Source organism: Phalacrocorax aristotelis, chromosome 7, assembly GCF_949628215.1.
Source record: "Phalacrocorax aristotelis chromosome 7, bGulAri2.1, whole genome shotgun sequence".
Taxonomy (NCBI): domain Eukaryota; kingdom Metazoa; phylum Chordata; class Aves; order Suliformes; family Phalacrocoracidae; genus Phalacrocorax; species Phalacrocorax aristotelis.
This window is the reverse complement of record NC_134282.1, coordinates 15,903,174-15,920,767: the sequence shown is the minus strand read 5'-3', so window position 1 is coordinate 15,920,767 and position 17,594 is coordinate 15,903,174. Positions and strand designations below refer to the sequence as shown.

Here is a 17,594-nt window from a genome sequence, read left to right as displayed (position 1 = left end):
TATATATACCACTACACTCTGTCCACAGAACAGGAACAGTGGACTGAGAAGAGACTCCACACAGTAACTGAGATATTAGCACCTCATTCGAGGCTCAAATTAGGCTTAAAATTGAGCTTGGCACTGTGACTGCTCCATAGTCTGCTTCTGCTACCTGGGCTGTTTCACTCCTTGTATGTCTTGTGGTTAAATGCTCTTGCCTCCTTCCCAGCCTCAGTTCAGACAACTCACACAGTCCACGAGGGAACTATGGCCAGTGTCTCTGAATGGAGAAGTTGAATCTCTTATAAGCACTGCAAAAGGGATATATCATTATTTCTTACAAGCACAAATGTACCAGTTCTTGTCACCAAGCATTACTTACTCTATGGTTTGAAAGGCACTATAGTTTGTTTTGATATATCAAGAGTGGTCAAATGGAGGCCTTCCATTACGAGGAAGCCAGTTGTAGAGAGACATCAGTGGAAATAACTAGCCAGAGGCACAATGAGGTGAGCCCCAGAGCTGTCAATCACACCATCAGACCAGGAACTACGGACAGATACATTAGGAGTGTTTCTTTACTGAAATGCTAACACAAATGACCAGCACCAGCGTCCAGGCACCCATACTGGCATAGCCCCAGTACTGCAGAGCCTTTCCCCAGTTAATGCATCCCCATGGGATCACAGGTGCTGCCTGAGCTGAGCGGGTCTCGCTAGCAGAGTGCAGCAGCAGCAGCAGCAGCATCCCAAGGCACTGAGCGTTGTGATGGCCTGAGTGGCACTGCAGCGCCTTTGGAGAGACTGACCTGTTCTTTCCTGCATGCTAGGACAGGGGCAAGGAAACACTATCTGAATGCACACAGGTAAGCCATGACCAGAGCAAAATCTAAGGCTATTCTGACACCGATTCCTTGGAAGAGCCAAGGAGATGGTAGGAAGAGGCCTGTGGGTGAAGCGGAATGCATCTTGGGGCAATATTCAGGCTAATCGTGCAATCTTCCATGTGAAATTCCTTGTTAAATATACTTTAGCTGTTTTATTGCTTCCAAGAGTACTGGACCCAGTCCACTTTGCTGCACTGAGCTGGGATGATTTTCCTGCCAGGCAGGCAAGGACATAACCCTTTCCATTTCATGCAGCTCCAGAGGCTGCAAGAGGAGGAAATGGCTCTGGAGGAGTGCTAAGAAACAATTCCTGCTAAGTCCTGAGCTAATCCCATTCTGAGATCTTGCCACATGCTGCCCCAGAAAATCTTCTGCCAACCTCAAAGACATTTTCTGAGGCTTGGAAACGCAGGGAGCTACGTTACCCTGATCTATGGAGTAGCAAAGCCTTGCATAGGCTTCTCTATCCCTGAGGCCAAGTAAGGGGCAGTCCCTACTTTGTTGTACCCAGAAAAAGGGGATTTCTAGTGGGTACCTAAATTGATATGACTTCTGGAGACAGCACTGACACACTGCTTCAAATTCCTGTCCTTGAACCAGTGCAAGCAGCCTTGGTGCTTTACACCCTAGTTTTAAGTTGAGTTCAAGATCCATGGAGTAGAGTGTGGGTCAATCACATCATAGGGACAGGAAGCAGTTGCTTTTTTCCAAGTGTACAAGTCAGTACCAACCCTTACTGTGGGGCAGTACAGCTATTCAGGATATGTAGGGTTCTGGTGGCCTATCCTGCCTCTACACTGACCCAAAATATTCCGCTCGGGACTGTGATCTGCAACATCTGCCATGTAGATCTGCAGATGTTCCTGAGAGAGGCAGACAGAGTGTTGCTAACCTATGGAAGAAATGGTTCAAACCTACAGAATTCAATAAAGGATATATTTTTCTAAATATTTTTAAACTTGAAGGATGAAAACTGTCCTGTGAAGTTCTGCAGTGTGCCCTTTGCACCAAAAGTTCTATCCTATGGTACAGACTTTGACTGAAAAAGAAAATCATATGATTTTTCTGAAAGGTAGAGATTCTCCACTGCAGAATCTACAGTGGCATGAGTTGCTCCCCTTGGCCTGAAGAGATCCTCTGTCCTTATGTGGGAGCAATACAGCTGACAGTCTGACCCCATGCAGTAAACAGCAGGTTGGACTCAAGCTCTGCTTTCTAAATGCCCCATGCTCATCTTCCTGGAAAATAACAGTGAACATGTATGATCAACCTCCAAAGCCAGATGAAAGCAGGAGCCACTCCTGCAATGTTAGTTCTACACCATCTTGCAGCACTCCTACGTTCACTAACACAAAGCAAAGCTTGCACTGGACAAAGCCTGCACAGCTTGCTCTACTGCCAGAGGGGTTACAAAATGCCAGCTAGCAAAGAGGAGGCTTCTGCACGGAAAACATTTCAGGAAGAACTATCTCATAGAGCCAGAGGCACAGCTCTCCAGGCACTGTCATGTAGGTACTCCCACAGAAGAGACACTTCTCTTCCCTATAGCAGAGAAAGAAAAGGAGAACAGGAATTTCAAGCATCCTTGCAACAGGAAATGCTTTCTGCCCACAGAACACTCTTTACACTTCTAGAAAGAAAATGTTTTGTCTGCTCACCATTAAGCCTCGTTTGCAAGGCTGAAGACTCCTGAAAGGGAAAGGTGCCATACACTGCCAATAAGTCACTTGGTTTTCCCCCTCCAGAACTCTAGACCTACTAGCAGAGAGGAATATGAAAAAAAATAATCAGGCAACAACTATAGGAAATGATCCAACATATCACAAATATCTCTCTACCTGACTGGCCACAGAGTTTAAAACCAAACCCTCGAGCTCTACCTGGCACAGAATTTCCCCTTCAAGGCCTGGACCAGCAACATCTCCAGCTCTGCTACAGAGCTAGAGAAGGAAATTTTGCTAACAGATCACAGCAGCATTGCTGATCCAATTTAAGCTGTGGAAGGGGGTTGAGATGAGGTCCCCTTGAGGAAAATATATTTAGAATAGGCATAGTGTTCTATAAATAGTTGAGATGGCCAAATTCAGGATTCACTAAGGCTTTAGGGGTTTGCAGTGTGTTCAAACTGCCCCCCTTATTCATAAATCTATGTGAAATGTGAAGGGATTCCAAGGAATCCCAGTAGCTAGCATTGTATGGCATACACTACCCTGGCACAAAGCTTCCATCCCAAGTTTCAACAACCCAAACACAAGCGGGGGGAACATGTAGGTACAACAGAAGCAAGCACTCCAGCTCAGCAAGCATGTAAGTGCAAATGCAAAGAAGAAAAATATCAAGATTGGTACTTGACCTAAGTACTTAAGACAATAGCACCAGTGGGCCATTTGCGTTCTTTTTTTTCCATCTCAGTGCCAGGACCACCTGGGAGGAGGAGGGAATAGGGGTTACAGGTAACCTTGTGAAATTTGTAGAAGCCCTGTTGAGTTGTCTGTAAAGACCAAACCCAGAACTTGTAGGGTTCAACACCAAAAAAATTTATTTTAGCTGAAGGACCAGCTCTCATGGCATCAAAGCAGGTTCATTGATATTTAAGAAGTGTTTTGCTGCTACCAGGCAAAACACATAATTTGCAGTCATATCTTGTGTGACATGTTCTTTTGAAAAGATTGTTTGGCAAAGTTAGCATTGGGCTAAGCAAGAGACTGATGTTCAGTTACCACTTCTGTCTAAAGCACCTTAAAGAAGTTCTGTTTTCCTAGCTGTGTAACTAGTTTAAGACCTTTCCAAGCTATAAAACTTGACATTATAACAGGAAAGTATGCTTATAAGCATGAGAAAAAGCAGCAAATGTGAGAATTTGGAGCAGCACCTATAGGCCAAGCTCGCTGGTTAGCTTACTAAACACTCAGTTCAGAGTAACACTGGGTGAGCAATGAGTTCTACAGACAGAGTTTCATTCCATTGTTGTTCCTTCAGTGGCAAGAAAATCGGATTTATTTCTAGTCCAAGCACTGTGATACAAGGAGCATAAAGACAGAGAAAGTTTTTACTTTTACATAACACCTACATTTGGGATACATCCTTGAATGAACTGGGACTCTGATGCACTTGACACAGAGACTGTTCTTCCCATTAAAAAAAAAAAAAAAAGCAATGCAAAGATGCTCTCCACCCATTACAGAATTTCAGATGAACTGATTTCACGGCCATTGCAGTGCATGCTGGGATATGCTGCTATTTCATGAAGAGTTTTGTGTAAATAAAGAGGAACCTACAGACTTGTCTTTGAAGAAACTGACCACAAGAAAAAATTACACAAAAACTTATTTCTAACACATGCATTTCCTAATTTGTAATTCCTTCTTGAAGCCTTCCTTCCTGATGCCTTAGATATGCAACCATTGCCACCAAAACAAAATGTGAGCAAAGAAAGATGCCATTCTGTTAGTTTAACCGGGTCTCATCAAACTGAATGGGGTGATGTTCAGGGCAGTCACTGAATTAACGGACACTTCTGCTGCATGGGAAGTAGAGAGAGGTCAGAAGAGGTCAGTGGCAGGCTTAGAAAGGCTCCACAAAAGATTTACAGAACATTGCATGCAGAAGCATATCATGGGAGTTCTTCTGGGAGCCAAGCCAGACCCAGGCACTAGCTCCGCACTGCTCCTGTTCTTCAACTTAGGCCCCAGTATCTGCAGCAGCAAATGCCCTGCCCATGTTACACACCAGCCTGCACACAGTGCACAGCCTTGTTTTTCTTCCTCAACCCCTGCATCACCCGCTCCTCCTGCACAGCCTGCAAGGTTCCCTGTAAGCTGCTGCGACCATGAGTTACTATAATACCCCTATCCTTGCAGACTTTCTGTGCAAAGAAGGGTTTGCAAGCTGGCTCAACAAGCTGACATGGTCCCTCATAGATCATCTCCAACTTCTTAAGATCAAAAATCTTACATCACAAATATACATCACCAGCACAGGAGGCAAGCAAGAGGCTACTAAATGACAAAGATACCATGACCATTCTGCTGAAGACCTTTAGGGGCATGATGATTCCCTAGACATATGTAAACTGCACACAAGCTTATCTATGGGATATATAGTCAGCACTTGCCCCTTCTCTCCAGAAGGAACAGACCCCAGGTTAATAGCAAGGGGCTGGCTGCAGCCTGCAGGCAGCTGTGCAGTGCAATTCAGCAAGTAAAATGATGTTAGCTGCTGCTCCTCATTACCGAGCTTCTCTGCTCACCTCTTGACTTTGCCATTTAATCTGATTTGAGAAGCAGCGAAAGTTTGTGGAACATCAGCTGTTAAAAATCGCTGCAGCACAGAATAAACATGCCTGGTACCTGCCCTTCAGCCCCACACTGGAGTTCAGAAGATGCCAGAGCACCTGCTCCAACCCTGCTCAAAGACCCAAAGCACTGTGGGTTTGGCCTAGGGACAGAGTGCTGTCCGTGAACGATCAGAAGAACTGGGACACTTGGATGCTTTACATACTTCGGCATGTGCACATGGACAGAAGGGAGAGAAAGGAGAACTGGACAAAATTAGAAGTGCCTCTTTTTCCCTCACAAACCAGGAGAAAGCCTGCAGAATTAAAATCGAGATTTTCTCTAGACAAATCCAACACCTGAGTTGGCATTCTCATTGATATCTTCTTCACCCTGTTCCTTCTTACTTTGCAGGTAACTTAATCTCCACAAAACAAGCAGTTTAGATGCTCATTTCCTCAATCAATAGCAATGATGTGGTGTTCTGGCTCTGATCATCGGCTGACCTTGCATTTAAAGCATGCCTTCTCCAAACCATTAGCTTGTGTTCTAGCAGAAGTCTCCTGTTACTTGTGGGCAGTCTTGCACAGACCTGACTATTGTCTTAAGCAACATTTTTTAGTAATCATATTGAAAGAAAGTGAGCATCATGCTGCTGCTATTGCACACCCAGCACCTGGGAAGAAACACAGGTACATACCCCCCATAAAAGAAATCAGAAAGTTGCACTGATATCAATATGGCTGTATGTTTAAATTCCTCCATAGACCTATCCAAGGCCCTGGGGCAAGTGAACTCCCATGCAGGGAAGCTCTCCATATGGATTCCAGGGAGCAATTGTGTCTCTGAGGAGGCCAGAAATGCTGGGAATTGCTTTTGATTCAACAGATCTGATTTGCCCTTATTGGTTCAGCACTTCTAGCAAGAAGCAGCACAGAGCCCTTGTACTGAAGCTTGCCCTGTGGCACTGCATGACCCAGTTCCAGGCATGTTTTCTGGGATATCCAGAAATGTGTCACTGGGAAACTAACCACACTTTGTGGGGATGCAGTGCCTGAGCCCAGGATCTAAGACAAGCTGAGCCCACCCAGGCTTGCAGGGAGCTGACATACCTGCTGTTGAAGGCAAGGGTAATGCCCATTCATCTCACCAGGGCAGTCAAAAATCACTATGCTGGGTGTATGCCCACCTCATGCCCCCTGCAGCCTAGGGAGATGATATATAAAAGGGCTCTTCCTTGTATAGTTGATCTCTTCCATAGGGAAAGCTAGGGACCACCCACATATACCACTGCCTCCCTCCTTTCTACTGCTTAATCCTTCCACAGAACCCAGCACAGTCAGGGCTCTTGAGTTTTCCTCCCAGTTTGATGCATAACCTTGGGCATGCTTTTTTTACTTCTGTATGAAATCATTACCCTCCTGTAAACCCCAAAAGCTAAGGAAGTTTGACCTCCTGGATGCTCCGAAAGTGCTTGGAATTGCTCAGATGGCACTAACCGACCACCAGATGTTATTAACAGAAAACCAATTTGTAAGCTCATTATAAATCTCAGGATCCTCTGCTTTGGCCAGGCAATTCCTACCCTTGACTGCTAAAAGAAATACATGAAAACCCAGGCTAGTCAAAAAGCAAAAAGCTTTTGTAATTTTTTCATAAAGACACTAGACAGGCACTCTGCAGTTCCTTGACTGTTCTGCTGCAAACAGCAGATCCTAAAGAAGAGGAATGTTATTCAAAGGAAAGATCCCCGCAGAGGTCTCCCAGCTATGCCCAAGTGACGTGAGTTGAATTTCAGGGGCTTCTTTAAGACAGGATGGGAGGTCAGTTCTGATGCAGCTGGATTGTACAGATTCTTGTTTCCCTTGGTAATTGCAAATCTATTTATGAGCAGCACAAGTTTTTGTTACGCAGAAGAACTGAAAGAGTCAGCTCTTTAGGAGAGTCTTTAGTTACAAAGCACATTTTGAGAGGACTGTTGGCGGAAGCTGGCAGGCGGTGGGAGGGGAGTGGGGAGACTGAACCGTGTGATACCAGTTTAGTCAAATATGGGAGGCGAGCGAAGGAAGCTGCTCTTTGCAGACTGATACACCAGTGTCCTACTGATTCTGCTCCTTTTAGAAATCTTGTCATATGGTGACAGAACACACTGCAGGGACCCAGCACCCCCTCATAAAAGAAATCAGCTTCTTTCTCCAAAGTCTTCTTTAAAGATAATCTTAAAAGTAGTGTCCCAGTTTTTTCCAGGTTCCATGTGCCCTGGTGCAAGGCACCCAGCTAGCTGAAACCCTGTATGCTAATGCAGAGGGGTATTTCATGGTGCAAGGGCAAAAAAAATAAAACAACAACAACAAAAAAAAAGAAGTAAAACCCCCCAGATTCAAAGGGTGTGCCTGCACAGCGAAAGGCAGTGCTGTCACAAACACCCAAACCCACCCTGGCACCAAAACTAGCAGTCATGTTACTGCAGTGACCTGCCTGGGTAAAATACTCAGGTCTCAGAGACCATAATATCAGGGCTAGCCTGCTTCCAGAGCTGGAACTGTCACTTTCAGAGGGAGGCCCTACATCTCTGTGCAGCTCTGCTTTGGACAATGAAGAGTTGGAGAGCTGCCCTCCAAAGTGATGTCAGGTTTCCAGCCCACCAGTCTGCTTATCTGGTGGACTTACTCCAGAGGCATATTAGCCAGACTAAGATAAGAGTGTCTGAAAGCTGCAAGCCTGCAAAGAATATGAAGCGCAAGCCAAGGAGGTGCTTTAGGGTCTGAAGAATATGTGTGATGAGGTCTGAGAGCAGCTGACAAGCAGAACAGAAGGAAAGTGTGCGTCTAAGAACAGCTTGCTGCTACACCTTGCTTAACACTGTGTACATACGGTAGCCATATTTTTAAGCATGCATAACATAAAATTCCCTTTGGAAATGGCACAAGATGCCATTTCTCCTGGAACTGCAATCTTAGAGATAAAAGCTGCCAGGGGACAGATTGCTTTATCAGTTCCACCCTCTGGGACTGAGAGGACACATTTGGCAGGGACTACACAGGGTCTAGATGCGCCATTTCTGCTCACACCCTTACAGGGCACCACTAACTATTCAGCAAGATGTTATATTGAGGGAGACTTACCAGGACTCCTCTCCTGGATCTGCTTACAGGGTAACAACAGTGGGCACAAACCATGTTAAGCTTCTTGAGTGCAAACATGCAGTTCCTTGCAGGAGAGGCTGTTCTGCCCTTGTTTTCCTAGTCCCTTAAGAGCTACTGTGCTCTTCACAAGAGCATAACAACCTCAGTGAGGTACATAACATGTCCATCTACCCTAGCATCCTGTCTCAGGCAACTGCTGCTGACTGCTTGCAGGGGAAGATCATAAGAGCAAGGGAAGTACAGCATAATAACTTTCCCTTTGCAACCTCCAGGCAGTCTCTAGCTTTGGGATTTCCCAAACCAGAGGCAGTATTTGCAGCTTTGTCTTTAACAGCACTGATGGACTTACCTGCTGGGAATGTCTCATTGCTTTCTAAATCATTTATATTTTTGGTATAGTCAGTGCCTTGCAGCACCGTGTTTCACAAAGTACATGTTGTGTCAAAAGTGCTTCCTTTTGCTGGCTTGCTAGGAAATGAAGAAACTCACCTAACCATGGCACCTTCCACACATCACTCAAGATCTTACATGGCTTAGTCAGTCATCTTTCTTCCATGCTTAAAAGAAAAACTTATTTAAACTCTGTATACCTGATTACCCTTCTCAGCACTTGTGTGGGACCTAGTATTGCTACACCCTACGTGGAATGAGGTGGTCCACACCGCATATCACATGAAAAGGTGACTTCTGTGTGGATGTCTTCACAGTCCTCTTGGAAATACCTCAGCAGCCCTGCTTGCTAAATGAGCCCCACTCCACTACTGGTTTACTCAATGTAATAGAGTTCACCTCCCCAGAATTTAATTTCACCTTCAGGATATTCGCCCTGAAGAAACCATCACCAATCCTAGCACTTTACAAAGGGCGTTGATGACACTGGAAAAGAACAGTGGAAGGTTTCGGAGGCTGCACAGGAGAAAAAAGTCCTCAGCCTCCCTCAAGCTCTCATCCCAATCTGACTAGTCAGCGCCAGGTGCCTCTCACAGAAGACACGTGGCAGCTCTCTAGTGATGAGCAAAGCCGTTCCCTTCCAGACTTGGGAAATGTTGTGGTTCAGCCTCAGTCGGCAACTAAACACCACGTGGCCACTCACTCACTCCCCCCACCCCTGTGGGACAGGGGAGAGAATCAGAAGACCAAAAGCAAAAAAAAAAAAACCAACTTGTGGGTTTAGATAAGAACAGTTCAATAATTAAAATAATAATTATAATAATGATTATTATTATAGTAATAACAATATTGATAATATAATAAAAAGGAAAAGGGAAAAAGGGAAAAAACCAGAAACACAAACGATACAACTGCTCACCACCCGCCAACCGACGCTGCCCATCCCCGAGCCCCGATTGCTGCCTCCCTCCCCCAGCCAGCCCCTCCCAGGTAACAGACTGGACGTGACGTTACTTGATATGGAACAACCCTTCGGCCAGTTTGAATCTGCTCTTAGCTGTGCCCCCTCCCCTCCCGGCTTCTTGTGCCCCCAGCAGAACATGGGAAGCTGGAAAAGTCCTTGACTGGTACAAGCACTACCCAGCAACAACCAAAACGTCAGTGTGTTATCAACATTGTTTTCATACTAAGTCCAAAGCACAGCACTATGCCAGCTGCAGTGAAGAAAATTAACTCTATCCCAGCTAAAACCATGACAGAACACATTCTCCTCTCACCCCAAGTCAGCCAGAGAGGCACGCGTCCATGTCAGGCAGAACTTGACTCCAAGGTTGCAAAAGAACTTTTGGCTCCTCTGGGATGGTTTCCTTTTCTTAGTTACTGTCCAGCATCTCTTTGCCTGTCCTGAAAGGGCTGAATTGCTGCACCACTTTACGTTTGGGTGCTATGCCCAGAGGAATGGCACCACACCTTCACATCCTGTAAATAACACAAGAACCTCCATCGTAAATGCATTTTAAGTTGTTCTGTCAAGCCTCCTGCTTATAGTTATCCAACGTGCTGGAAATTCTCTCCCCAGCTGCTTAACCACCAGCTTGTTTTCTGTTCCTGTAGCAGAGCTGTTTTCTATAAAAACAAGTCACAGCCAGAGCAAATCACAGCACTATTCCTTATGAACTGGGCCTGAACCAAGACTGCCCATCCTCATTGCCTGCTTATTCTGTAATAACAGTTCTATCTCACTGCAGAGCAGCAGGAGTTTTGTCCTTGACTCAGAAATTTTCCACTAAATCATCCAGCAAAGCTAAAAGTTACATGTGGAGGACACACGGCAACAAACAGCCATCAGATGGTTGATGGATAACCACAGCTGTAATTCAGTCTAATGTTCTTGATTTTCCCTTAAAATCCATCAAAATTGGCTCCTGGGGTCAATGACATGATCAGAACAGCATCCCCTTCAATCACTTTCATTCTCTTCATCTACTAATGACTAAACCTATTTAGCTTTATACCACGAGACAGGTCAGAAAAAGGGGGAATGCAGGATGATTCCAGGAAACCATCAAAGCCCCAAAAGAGTGCTGGACACAGGGGAAATCATTTCTCTGTGTGCAAAAGGAAAGCAGGTGCCTTCAGAAGCCTTTCTGAGGCATATGTTAGAGAAGAGACAAAGCGAATCCTTCATCCAGCCCCCAGAATTCATGGGACTCCATCCATACACCCCTGGCCTGGGCCCTTTGACAGATCCTATATCCAAACACTGGGGGAAGCCAAGACAGATAGGCCAAATACACACCCAATGCCAGAACAACAATATATTTTTTTTCTGTCCTTGCGGATGAGCATGAATTGGACTAGAAAGATGAGGCAAGGAATACATATCCTTGGTCAGAAAGTGCTGAAAACAAAAAGGCTTAAACAATACAACTGTGTCTGAGATCATGAGGTCAGAACAAGATTTCCTGCAGTACTAATTTCCCACCCACCACCGAGAACATTGCCAAAGCCATGTGGAGCCAGATCAAATCACCTATATGAAATATATTTGTTAAGGCCCCATGTATAGCACCAGCTGTATGAGAAGTGCTGGTTGGCTTTGACATTCATGCAGAGTTCCCCTTTGTCCACATTGCCAGGGGAAGAAGTTATAGGCCAGATTTTCTGCTAGTAGAAAACAGAGCAGCTCCCCTGAAGTGAGTGGGAACACTTGGAAGAAGTTTCAAGGGCATTCCTCCTCCCTTTCCATGGGAGACAGAGGAAAACCTAAGCCCTCCAAACCTGCCTGCCTAGGTCCCATTGCTCCTGCCCTCCTTGCAGAGGTCATATTTGATAGAGCAGAAAAGCCAGAAAGAGTTTCTAACAAGGACTGTCAGTCCCTAAATTCTCAAATTTTATAGTAATTTATGTGCAGCTGAGCACTGTCACCTGTTAAAGAGCGTAGCAGGAAGCACTGTGCAGATTCGATCTCCATCAAGTGCCAAGACCATGGCCCCAGCAGCTGTCAAGGATCTCTTACCCCTGCAGCATAAGCAGCGGCCAGGAAGCACAGGAGCTGGAAGAATTAGCGTAAAAGAGAAAGGGAAGAGCAACCACTGATACAGCAGAGTAGAACCCGCGCCACCCTGCGTGAAGGCACACAGTAAGATGCCGCTGTCACTCCGGCACAGGACTCCAAAGATGAAATGCGCTGTGATCTTAAGAAAGTCACAGTAAGAAGTCATGTAGCCAGGTGGCCTTGGAAAATCCAGTATTGCAACTGCCCTCCTTCCCGTGTAAGGCATGAATTGGCTGGTGGGAAGGAGGAGCTGGTGGAGCTCTGAGGCAGGGGCTGGCAGTGCTCACAGCTAGCTGATGCCGTGTAAGCATTTGCAGTGAGATGGGGGCTGTAGTTTCAGAGCAATTCTCTGTTACCAGGATCAGGGCTTGAAATGCTAGTAACAGTTCAGGCATGAAGCACTCATAGCCCTTTGTACAGGACTCTCATCCCATTTTGCCTGCTCTGCTCACTAAGGAGAAATTCCAGGAGACCAGCCCCACATCTGTCACAAAGCCTTTTTGTGCTTACCTGGCGTGAAACAGAGCCTCATGCACACATTTATTTAGAGCAGGCCTGGTGATAGTAACATTGTGAGGTGAAGGAGAGAAGAGAAAGCAAAATTGTTGCTGATCAAATATAAAATTCACAAAGTATGTTCCAGGAAGCCATTCTCTTCAGTAGCCTAGTCCCAAAGTCCTCTCTCATCTAAAATTTTAGTCGAACATGGACATAAGCAAGATCTGGGTCCAGAGAACTGTCAGAAACTTATGCAAAAGATCTCGTGGAGTAGGATCTCAAAGTCCTTTTGTAATGGAAAGCTGATGACAATCAAAGCTCATTCTTCAAATCTCACCTCCTATCAGGGTTGCTTCACTGTGGTGACTCTGAAAAGCTCAGGGCAGCAGGATCCTCTTCACCAATCCCCTCAAGTTTTAGGAGGCAGTGTCCCCGACATAAACATCCATGAAGTAAGAGACAGGCCATGAAATCACAGTAATATCTTCAAGTTTCATTATCTCCAGGCATTTTTGCAAGGAGGACAGAGGAAAGGCAGCTACCTTTGAAAATTCAAACCAAATAACATAGTAAGTTCAGTTAGTTCACTTCGCTTTCCCCTGAAAATGCAAGACTAGAAATGCTCTGTTTACACTCTGCTTCATTTAATAGAGAACGTCATATCACTCCAGTAATAAGCCTTAAGGAAAACCACAGGATACTGGTAGATTTTGTCCTAGCAGGTCTGTTGTGTTTGAAGTTTCTCTCAAAAATAAGACTACCTTCTTTATTGTCTTATTCAGTGCATAATCTTGAATTTTAATCCAACAAATTTCCTGATATATCTGTAGTAATAATGAAAAATGCTAAAAAGCTTTGTCCACAAGTGCTGATAAAGAAGTTAGGCTTAGAAGAGGCAGGTACATGGAGAATACAGACCCTTCAAATGAATTCCATAATTAGAAATCTCACCTATATTTTATAGATGTTGCTGTGAAAACACTTCGTAAAATTTCCCAGTGGATGCTCAGCTCCTGCAGGGCTTGCTATCCCTTGCATGAAAACACTTCCCAGCGCAACAGGAATGGATATTGTTTGAATACAGTCTGGCTACACAGGAAGCAATGGCTAACACTGTCCTCGCTAGTTTCCCCACTGACAGCTGGCCCCCCGCCCTGTGATTAACGGACAAACAAATAAGATTACAACCTCCTAAATTTGCTAACTCAGTCTATAGAATTAATTGCAAGAGGCAGAAGCAGGAATATGAGGGTGTGAGCTGGCCCTTTAACGAGGATGTTCATCCCTGAAGTCAGACAAAACTGATGTACATCTCATGCCCAGAACACATGTATGCACAATCCTGCTTATTTGTTCCTGGCTGGACTTGGGGAAGGGTCTGGCAGAGGCAGAGACATACTGATTTGTAGCTGAAGCCAATCAGGAACAAAACACAAGTCATATATTGAGCTGCACTGCCTTTCTGGCTGGGGTTGTTCTGCTCGTGCCCATGTAGACCTACCTTGTATGGCTGGCTGGGCCCAGACATGAGGCCCCAGCGAGCTCTTCTACCCAAACACATGCTGCTCTGCTCTCCCTGGCTTGCAAAACAACCCACCAGAAGGAGAGCAGCCATCAGGCAAAAAGACCTCTTAGACCGGCTTCCCCACTGGGTGTCATGCTGAATGGGGTTTGCTGAATGGGGTTTGGGATTTGGGGCATTTCCAAACTAAGCTCAGACATCAGCCAGCCCTCATCCACAAGCATAGCCCAAGCAGGTGTGTCACTGGCATTCTCTGCCTACAGACAGGGGCACCACTAGGAGGACCCTGTAAAGTAGAATTTGTTGCTAAACCACAGCTCCCTGCCCCAAATTGCCTTCTGAGTACTCAGAAGTTAAGCCAGAAATATTCCACAGAACTTTGGGTTTGAGGAAGAAGCACCATTTTACACCTTCCCAGAAAGGTGGCTAATGAAATTATAATGCTACTGACACCTCTTTTCTTTCCCAACCTTAGGACATTCTACTTTGCTGCTGGTTCTTTAGATCATACTATTGAGCTTCAAATCTTATTTCAAACTTTATTGCCAGTCACCCAGCCATCTTAAGAAGAAGACAGGAAACATTCCCCCTTGCTATAGGCATGTTCATTGTCCTTCCTTGTATGAGATCCCCACGGAAGTTGTGAAAAACTCCAGCAAAACTGGTACATGCAATCATCTCTTCTGTCAGCAGATGGCACGAATGTATCAGTGTGTCCGGGCTGCAGAGCTCAGCAGGCCTATGGGATTTGTGAGCAGAGAGAAAAAGAACCCTTCAAAACAAAAGGCGATAGTTTTCACGCTGCAGTATGGGCAAGGCAAGAAGCCACATGCAGGCATATAAACGTCTTTCCCCACCACCTGCTAGGGCTTACGTCAAAGAGGAAGCCAGCTCTGACACAATTATTGCTACGAGAGGAAAGAGACCTCCAGTACCAGGCTATCTTCTGTCAAACCAGATTTGGTACACAATTTTAGTCTAGTGTATGTCAGAAGTCCTCTGATAGTATACAATAAACGTGGTGGGAGTGAGATGCAAGTTTAAGAGGGGATAAGCCAGAAGATAGAGAGCAAACCTGTCTACAAATCCTATTTAATGCCAGATTTCCAGCTTGTGATGACTGAAGCGAAAGGCCAGTATTTTGTCCAAGCCATCTGCACAGGGTTCCTTTTATTGCATTTCTCTGAGTATTTATGCTGCTTTACACAGCAGCCTAACTGCGCAGGCTGTGTGCATCATGGCTTCAAAGCAGAACGACTGCTGTTTATAGAAGCACTGTTAAGAATTTATTGCTAATGCATTTTAATAAGTTTTGGAAAGAGCAGTGCTCTGAATGAATCATTGCAGGTAAAATTAGTTTGAAATACAGATTTTCTATTTCTTCACTGAAGAGCAAGCACACACCTGCACACAGGCAGAGGAGCAGTTCCTGTGTCCACTGGGAGCACGTACTTCGGTTTAAGGACAGAGCCCTCCAGTGATTCAAACCAAAGGTGAAGGTGAAATCAATGGCTAACTAATCGGTTTCCCTGATTTATTTTCATCCTCAAAACAGAGTGAATACAACAAAAGTAATCTAGGAGCAAAGGTCATCTAGGAATGCACATACCTCTATGCTATATATTTGAAGAGCAGGACTGGGATTTTGGAGCTCTTTCAGGGCAATAAATGGAGAGTGTATACAGAGATGGGGGAAGGGAAGACGGCTTTAAAAAACGAAAAAACAACCAGTGTTCTTGTAAAGTGGTATTTGCATGTTTTAATCCAGTGTATAACATTTCTGAACTAAATTAATTTAAAATGGGCCTAAACAGCAGAGACATTTAGGAGCCAAAACTAGCTTCTTACTCAAAGAACTTTTATTCCTATTTTGTCAGCGTGACTCCTCAGAGATTCAAGATACAGACCCTCTGCTGTGAGCAATGTGCTGTAGAACAGGTAGGAGGTTACAGCATGACTCCACTGCTAGTACTGAGATCCATCACACTGTTCATATGTCAGCTGGGCTATGGGCAAGTGAAGGTACAAGACCAGAGTGGTTAGTGGGTACACTTAGTGCAGCCTTAGATGTGTGTGCGCTAATACAGGCAGTTGTGAACATCTGGCAATGCATAACACATCTGGGATGAGGGAGTATCAAAGGAACAAAACCAAGTATCCTTTGAGCTTACAGAAATAGCAAACTAGTGACCACAAGCAATGTGTTAGTAACACTGCCACCGCATGCACTATAGCACCGTGCCAAGCAACAGCAATTGCCTCTCAGGGGACGCTGGGTATCTCCTACAAACACTTCTGAAGCTGCATTTAAATAGCTGTTGTCACACCCACACCTTAACTGTAAGCCAGTAGAAACCTTAATGGATGACACGAGTAGGTATTGCTCGTTAAAAGACATACCCCAGAACACTCCCCACCCTGGAAACACTGCTTGGAGACGTTCATGGGAGATACTGCTGGGATATTTCTCTTGCTGGCTCAAGGCAAACACACCCAGAAACAACCCACCCGTGAGCCCATTTCAAGCTCCAGAACTGTTTTTCCAGGTGTTGGGACACAACCCCTGGACAGCACTCCACATGGCATAGGTTCACCGATGCTCCAGGGTGGGATGCGGGGTGTCCTGCCATCTTCTTGTTCCCCCCAACCCATCCTCAGTCAGGAGTCTGGAAAACAGGGTGGTGGATGGATAACTCTGAATCTCCATTCCCATTTTCCCATTCCACCCCAGCTAAAAGGAAAGGGGTGGTGTGCAGGGCGTGTCTGCCCAGCCCTAGCAGTTAGTGTGACGGGCAGATCACCTGTTGCAGGGGGGCTGGGTGGAAGGGTAATTTACAGACCACAGAAGGAAATCCCCTCCTTTGGGGAAGTCAGGGTAGCAGGGACGATAAAGGTCCTGAGGACAGGCACACACCCACAAAATAGCAGGGGAACCAGAAGAAGCAAATGAAATGGCAAACAGAGCCCTCACACAGCCACAAAGCTTGCAGATTCCCAGAGGAATAATTGTTGAATTGTATGGAGAGTGGTCTGGGTTTAAAGCAAAATTGTGGCAGCTCAGAAGACACACGTGGGGTTTAAGCATTGAACAGCAACACTCACTATCTTCCTGACTTTGTTGCTCACTCTACCAAGGGTAAGATGAGCTGGCCATGCAGCAGAGGAGCCAGAGACTGCAATTCAGAGCCGTGCTTTTTAAAGCCCAGAGTATTTCAGCTCAGAGGCCTGAGACCAGAGTTTGTGTTACAGAAGAAGCACATGTGGAAACTAGTGAAGCAAAGACTGCTTAAGGCAGGGAGGAAATGCAGGAATTGGGCTTCAGAGGAGCTTGTGTTGCTAAAGAGCAATCATTTGATCGCATGAAGGACAAATGCTGGGAGATGGCTGGCCCTCTCACCTGCTTGAGATGCTCTGCACATAAACAGCCAAGATTCAGTGAGCCCCCAAACCATGGCTGCATTCCCCACACCCATGGCTTAAGTGACAGCAGCCTCTCTCACCTACTTCCCCTTCTGCTCAGCTGAGCTGATCTGAATACATGGCCATCACGCAAGCCCTGTATCCCTTGCAAGTCAAAGCACTCTTGCTGCTTTTCCCAACATGCCAGCTAGATCAGAGGCTGCTCTGCCAACCCCTGTGTTCAAACCCTGTAGCAGGAGCTCATGTATGGACTTAGCCCGTGGAAACATGAAAGGAACACGGCATTCGTTGCTACCTTTGCCCCCAGGCTACAAGCTGCCAGACTGCCTTCCTAGACTTCCCCTGCTCAGAAACAAAGCTGGGACTCTCACAGCATCATCTACTGGCTCCAGAAGCTGGAGCTTTAATGAGAGCATAA

At 45.6% G+C, this 17,594-nt stretch overlaps 1 protein-coding gene across 4 annotated transcripts in view; it reads right to left on the bottom strand.

The window, feature by feature from the left end:
- Nucleotides 1-17,594, bottom strand: part of MB21D2 (Mab-21 domain containing 2) — a 67,186-nt gene that overhangs the window by 4,511 nt on the left and 45,081 nt on the right. The window contains exon 2 of one of the 4 annotated variants that reach the window (XM_075098951.1): nucleotides 2,527-2,623. The exons of 2 other annotated variants lie outside the window; for them this stretch is intronic. The gene's annotated coding sequence lies outside the window, so the exon portion shown is untranslated. Of the gene's footprint in view, nucleotides 1-2,526; nucleotides 2,624-9,955; nucleotides 10,158-17,594 lie in introns of those variants that run through there. One more of the 4 variants, XM_075098953.1, reaches the window with a different exon arrangement.